This window comes from Carassius carassius, chromosome 32, assembly GCF_963082965.1.
Source record: "Carassius carassius chromosome 32, fCarCar2.1, whole genome shotgun sequence".
In the NCBI taxonomy this organism is placed as follows: Eukaryota; Metazoa; Chordata; class Actinopteri; order Cypriniformes; family Cyprinidae; genus Carassius; species Carassius carassius.
In genome coordinates this window covers 3,301,241-3,308,526 of record NC_081786.1, presented here as the reverse complement: position 1 = coordinate 3,308,526, position 7,286 = coordinate 3,301,241, and the positions used below count along the sequence as shown (strand labels likewise).

At 35.3% G+C, this 7,286-nt stretch overlaps 1 pseudogene; it reads right to left on the bottom strand.

Moving 5' to 3' along the window:
• Positions 1 to 2,274: 2,274 nt before the first annotated feature.
• Positions 2,275 to 7,283, bottom strand: LOC132113360 (E3 ubiquitin-protein ligase SHPRH-like; annotated as a pseudogene).
• Positions 7,284 to 7,286: the final 3 nt, after the last annotated feature.

Here is a 7,286-nt window from a genome sequence, read left to right as displayed (position 1 = left end):
TAAGACGTATGTCATTGTTGCTGGTAATACTGTGTGTTAACTCCATATGTAACTGTGCTTCATTGATGCCTGACATCCTGTTGGGAGTTGTAGTTTTTGCTGGTTTTCCTCTGTTCCTCCCTGTCCTCTCACAGAAGACCTAATTGATGTCACCTGTTCCTCGTCAGAGCTGTCGAGAGGAGCTTGTATTTAAACCGAGGGAACGGACACAACACGAGAGAGAGTTTGGCTTGTCTGTTTTCCCAGTTGGTGGTTTAAGCAGTGGTGCTGCTTTAAGAAAGCCTGTTGTATTTGATTGCTATTGTGTGATCAGGGCCTGTAGTGTATCTTCAAGACAGCCTGTTGTACTGGCTGTAGTGATTAGAAATTAGTTTCTTTTTTTCTTCTGCCTGCAGACACAGTAAGGAGGTGGGTGCCACTTTTATTTTATCAACGTATGCTTTTCTCCTGGTTTTGTGGAACAGTGAGGAAGTCAGGGAAGAGACATGTTGTTGATTTTGATGTTTTCTTTGCTAGGTAAGTTAGATTACTTTGTTTCAGTTAGCATCCCCTTTTTTGTTTATTTTGGCGTTAACCCCCTCCTGAAGCTACAAGCGTTTTCTTTCTTTTTGAATTATCCATATTGTTAAACCTCTAATTTCCCCTTACCCTTTAATGCTGTACAAAGACTTTACATTGTAAATAAAATCTTGAAGAGTTTCCATGAGTGTGAGTGCTGGGATTACAGATAGTCAACTCTCTCTCACTATTTTGTTTGCAGGTTCAACGACACAATTGTTAATTTTTCTTAAATGGCATATGTTACTCCCCTAGACACAGAGGGGGACGTAACACTTGCATCTGAAAAAATTGTGCACTGAGAAAAATATGCACATATCAAGTACTGCTTACAATAGAAAACAGTCCAAAACACTTCTAAACAAATATTGGAGTGAATTTTGATGTGAGATGCACTTTTTCCTTGGAGGAATGTTATAATGGATTATGGACTTATATTGAATTATGGTTTAAAGTTAAAATGTCTTGATGGATTTGTTTCTTACAAACAAACAGCTTTCTTGCTTCACAAGACATTCATTGATGGACTGGACTGGTGTGGATTACTTGTGAATTATTGTGATGTTTTTATATTCTGTTTGGACTCTCATTCTGACGGCACCCATTCACTGCAGAGGATCCATTGCTGAGCAAGTGATGCAATGCTACATTTCTCCAGATATGTTTAGATGAAGAAACAAACTCATCTACATCTTGAATGACCTGAGGGTGAACATTTTTTGGGTGAACTATTCCTTGAAATATATATATATATAATCTATATCATGTTATCAGCATGCGTTGTGTTGAACGTAATATGATTGGATTGATGCCTACTTGGTCTGGCACGTCCGGTGCACTCTTCCTATAGCCTGCAGCTCGTGGCAGGGATTAGGATGGGCTTTACAGCAGCACAATGATGTTTAGCCCTTGTTTGGCACTCAGGTTCTTCTACAAATTAATGCAACAGTCATAATATTACATGTAATATGGCATATTATGTTCAGACCAATTAATTGGATAAAATTGTGTTATTTTGTGATTATTGTCATCAGCTGCTAACCCTGCTCAATTGGCTGAATAGCAGAAAGCATAGATTTCATCAGTTTTAAATCTGATTCATTTAATTTCTAGAGTTTTGTGTCTCATTTATTAATAATTTTTTTTTATTAATTTAATACTGTTGCTGGATATACTAATTTTATGAGATATTTAAGTAATCACAGAAAAGAAAGAGGGAAAAATCCTTCATAAGAACAACATTTTGTTATGTTACACTGTCGTTATACAAACTTGAAATGTGTGAATTCGGTTAATATGCGCAAACTTCATGTTTTTGAAAAGGGCTTTTGCACTGATGTCCAGGATGTCCTGCCACTGAAAAGAGAGGCGTAAATGTAAGGTCAAAGGTTAAGAGCTGTAGTCTGGTGTTTGATGATGTTACTCATTTAATGAGAGTGTTACCGTGGAGAACACAAGAGACTTGGCTCCCAGATCGGTCATCTGAATTTTCTTTAAGGCTCGAACAACAGCCTCAACCTTCGTGGAAAGGCTACCCTACAGGGGAAAGAGATTACAGAGATTCTACAAGTCTGACCTGACTGAAAATGTCACATGGTCACAGCACAGTTGTATTTGACATAGATTGTAAAATACATATTAAACGCCTAAATAAAGCAGGAATTGCGCCACCACTCCACAGTCACTAGAGGGCTCGCTATGGCCATCGCTATGGAATCAGCAGCCGTCTTTGCTATTGCTGTAGGGGATGTCGACATATCGAGTTCAGTGCGCAGCACATCATAAGTGGTGATGAAACCGTGTCTCTTTACACCCTGATACACATTAAAAATTCACATTCACACCAATAACTATAAGTTTTGATAATTGTTCTAATTCTATAAACACTGGGAAGTTCACATTTAAAGGAGTAATTCATGAAAATACTGTCATCATTTACTTGCTCCAAACTTGTATGAGTTTTTTTATTCTGTTGAACATTAAAGAAGATATTTTGAAAAATGTTTGTACCCGAGCAGTTGATGAGCTTCATTGACTTCCATAGTAGAAAAAAACTAAAAATAATACTATGGAAGTCAAAATCAACTGTTAACAACCACGACATTTTTTTAATATCTTCTTTTGTGTTAAACAGAAGAAATAAACTCAAGTTTGGAACAAGTGGGGGGTGAGTAAATGATAACAGAATTTTTATTTTGAAAGTGAACTACTCCTTTAACAATAACAACACAGAGCAATTATTTTATTGGAAGCACTTTCAGAGCTAATGAATGATAAAAATGTCTAATAAACAACATGATCATGCATTAGTGTGGATGCTTAGACATTTTGGTAACACTCTACAATAAGGTTCAATTAGTTAAACAATTAACAATACATTTATTACAGTATTTATTAATCTTTTTTAATGTTAGTTAATGAAAGTTGTTCATTATTGTTCATATTAATTTACAGTGCATTAACTAATGTTAACAAGTGTAACTTTTGATTTTAATAATGCTTTAGTAAATGTTGAAATTAGTATGAACTAAAATTACAAAATGCTGTATATCGTTCATTCTTAGTTCATATTAATTAAAGTAGTTAACTAATCTTAACTAATGAAACTTACTGTAAAGTGATATCGATATCTCTATAGTTACAGCTCTTGCTATGAATGGGCCATAACATGTATCACTATATATTATTAGACTGGTGCATGTAAATACATAAAATGCATGATTTGAAAATATAATTCTTCCACTTATTTATTTAGTGAGGAAAACTTCGCTTTTTTCATCCCATTTTGAATTAGATTATACAGATCAAAAGTGACAGTAAATACATTTATAATGTTACAAAATGTTATTTGGAACTTTCCATTCATGAAAGCATCCTAAATACACAGTTTTTACAAAAAATATTAAGCAGCACAACTGTTTTAAACATTAATGTTAATATGAAATGAATTTCTAATAAACAATGCAATCAAAATAGAATCAAAGTCCTAACCACCAGTCAAACGAAGTAAATTGCAGTAGTTACTCTCTAGTTGGTCCTTACCAGCACTCTGAGGGACGAAGTGTGAATGCGGCGGTTAATTTCATCCACCCACAGCAGACAGATGGAGCTGGGTGAGATGATAAGAGCTCCAGTAGACACAGGTGTCATGGCCACCAGGCAGTGAGGGCAATAAAACGGGGTGGTTTCCAGGTTCTCCTCTTTGTAGTTGACACACTCAGCGTGCTGCCACAGCAGACAGTTCAAGCACTGGACCCTAGGCTTGTAGTCCATCAAGCCGAGCTCTCCACACCTGCACACAAAGCGGTAGTCTGGAGTATTAAACGGGATCACAGATGCTCTGGTGGGGGTTTCGGGTTCAGGTGTTAGGTTTTGTGTAGGATCTGATTCTCAACATGGTTGTCTCTTTATCATCTTCATCTGTGATGTCAGTAGGTGGATTCTCTGAGTCTATAAGGGAATCTGACTCCCATTTCAGTTCCTCTGTGAGGAGAGGAGGGTCCACACTGTCTTCAGAATCTGATGCTGTCATATACAAGGTCTGTGATGCCTCTTTTTCCTGACCAGAAACCCGGCGAGATGTTCTCCTTGCAGTGGCCTTGTCAAATGACTTCTGCAAATGAATACAAAACATCTGAAAAAAAGTGCATGTTCCATTTTACCTATGTATAGTGTGCCTTGTTTTTTTTATTGTAAAAAAAATTAAAAAATGTAAATTTAAAAAATGTAATAAAAAAGGTGTTTAATATGAAGGTTTATGGCTCTATCTATCAGAGTTTAAAGCAGTAATATAATTTTTCTTAAATAATATTAGACATGTATAATTTATAATCTGTATAGATATAGGAAGCTATATAATCTGGTGTCTCTGAAACATTTAGACTCATATTTGTGAATTGGAGCTAAAGTCACTGAAATGTAAAAACTCTAAAAAAAATTTTTGATGCATTTCTCTATAGGCCAGCACACTCTTGTAAAATATTTTTAATTTCAGAGAAGGTGAAATAAAGGTTATAATAATAATAATAGTATAATTAAAATTAGTTCTATATTATAAACTCACAAAAAAGTGTTAAAGTTCTCTATAGGAGATGTTGCTCTTCAAGTTTCTTCTTCTTTGTAGTTCTTTCCCAGTTTGAAGGATCCTGCTAATCCTCGTCCTTTGATCTGCTCCACAATGTTTTCATTAATGAGTTTAGTCAGGATTTTCTTTATGTGTTTCCGGTTCTTTAGGGTGTCATTCTTGTACATGGTCCATAGATAAGCAAAAATTCCATTGATTGACGCTCCTTTCCCAACCCTTATTTCCCTAATTGCCAGCATCTCACGCACAGCTGGAGAAAGATTGCATGAAATTATGTATTTACTATACATTCAATACCCATTAAATACTATTGGGACATGTTCTTGGGTCAACAATCTTAGACCGTCCTTGAATAATATTCCTATCAAAGAACAGGTTAAAACATACCTAATGAGATGACATGTTAATGAAACATGGCTGATAGAAATGCTGCTCCAGGACCAATCAGCATGCTGATCCGGGAACATGTCCTTGTTTAGTAAAAACATTTTTACCTGGATAAATGATCTTCTCCTTGGGCCTCACCTCATGTTTCATGGTTCGTTGCCTCTCTAATGGTGGAGGAGGGACAAAGAAATTCACAGATCGTTCCGGAGAGAACAGAGACACAAGAGGAAAACAAAAAGTGTCATTTCTGGAAAGTTCAAACAAAAGTTAATAGATGTTCTAATATACACTCTTTAGTAAAGAACTCTGAACTCAAACAAACTGGAGCAGATGTGACTGAATATGAATAAGTTTGTTATTCTATACAAAATTTTAAAAATTGCTAATTGATTTGGATGTAATTTTTTTCTCTGACATTAATAAATTACTGTCAATGCAACTGTGTCAAGTGTGATGGTTTTAGCATGCAGTGAATATAAACAACAATCATCTCGGGCCACTGACTATCTTTGCAGGTGCCATTAACTAATTGAACTTTGTTGTAAAGTGTTACTGAAATTATTACATCATTTTTTTTTGCATGCATATAATTTGCATGCATTCAAGGGCAGATATATAATCTTAAATTTACCACTGTTAAAGTGAGCACCCGTGCTCCAGGTTTTGCTGGGTGTTACAAAGAATAAAGGACAATACTTCCATATGTTCCCAAGCCCCATCTCATCAGCAAGGATCCCACCAGGCCAGTCCACTGCAGCCAGAGGAAACTCTCTAATCAAGCTGAAGGGAATTTAAACAACGACTTATGCACTTATGTTATTATTTTTAGATTAGAAAGTCCATGCACATCTATTTTAACTACAGTTTCAGTATGCTTTGCTCCAAGCAGAAAAAGAATACCATCCAGTGTAGGGATTGTAAAAGAGCTTTTTGTTACAAATCGTGATCTACAACAAAGATAATGTAAAAAAAAAAACATTGGTAGAACATGTCTGAACTTTGAGAGCTGCTGCTTTTGTACTTTTCTCTCCTCAGCATCCAGTTGACTGCCTGGCTCAGACGCTCAGAACGAAGTCAAACTCTGCTTCACTACTTCCAGTTCCAGAGTCCGATGTGATCGTACAGCTCCTCAACATTTTTACGCTCCAGATCAGTGTCACACTCCTTCTCTTCATTCACCATCAACTCTACCATTGATCGGAAATAAGAGACCATTGGAATAAAGTTCACAAAGGGATATTAAATAAAATGTTTAACATAATATATATGCGCAGCATCTGCATTATATGTTGCCACAGCAATAATTTCAAATTGTAAATCAGTTTATAAAAATAAACTGAAATTACCTCATCTTTTGCTTTTAGAAAATATTATTTATTATTTTATGAAAGGCAAACTTTCCGTATTTTGGTCCTTCTGTAAAGTGTATTAAGGCTCATTGTTTATTTTAGACTAATTTTAGTTCATTAATATGTATTTATATATTTAATTGATTTGCTTATGCAAATTACATTAGAATACTGCACAGTGGATCCTGTGGTGCAGCTCTGCTTCTGGGGTTTGTGGGTCTTGAAGTGCAGCTCCACCTCCAGGCTCAAGTGCATTACTGCATTATGTTTTTTGTTTTTGTTTTTACAATCTAACTTAAAGCAGTCTTTTACGGATTATTAAATCATGTCTGGTATAACGGTTCTTTAAAATATTATTTTTGTCATAAACGAAAGATTACCAGGAACGATGAGGTCATAGGAGAATTCCATAAATTTTTGCATTAGCCGATTGGCTCTTTTAATGCGCCCTTTCCTGTTTCATAAATAACATGTTTCCTATTTATTTACCATTTCGAGTTAAAATGCATGGAAGTTAATTCATTAAATGTATCAGAATACATGAATAGACAGTCTATGGATAATTAGCAGATTTATACACTAGTTTAAGGTTGCCATATATGAGAATGCACATCAATTTTGAATATAATGCAAATAAATACACAGAACACGTTAAACCAGAATACATCACAATTAAAAAACGTAATCACTTATTTGCTGTACACTTAATTCTTTACAGAAAACATTATTCACTGTGCTGTTACGTCCACAGGGACGTATTTTTATTATTTTTAATACCATTATTGTTCATGAATTTGTTTTATTGTTGTTAACAGGTGTGGGCATGGTTAAATGCCCTTTTTGTGCTTTTGCTCTGTCTCTCCCTCATTCTCTCTCTCTCTCTGCTACTCCTCAGGGCAAATCATTAC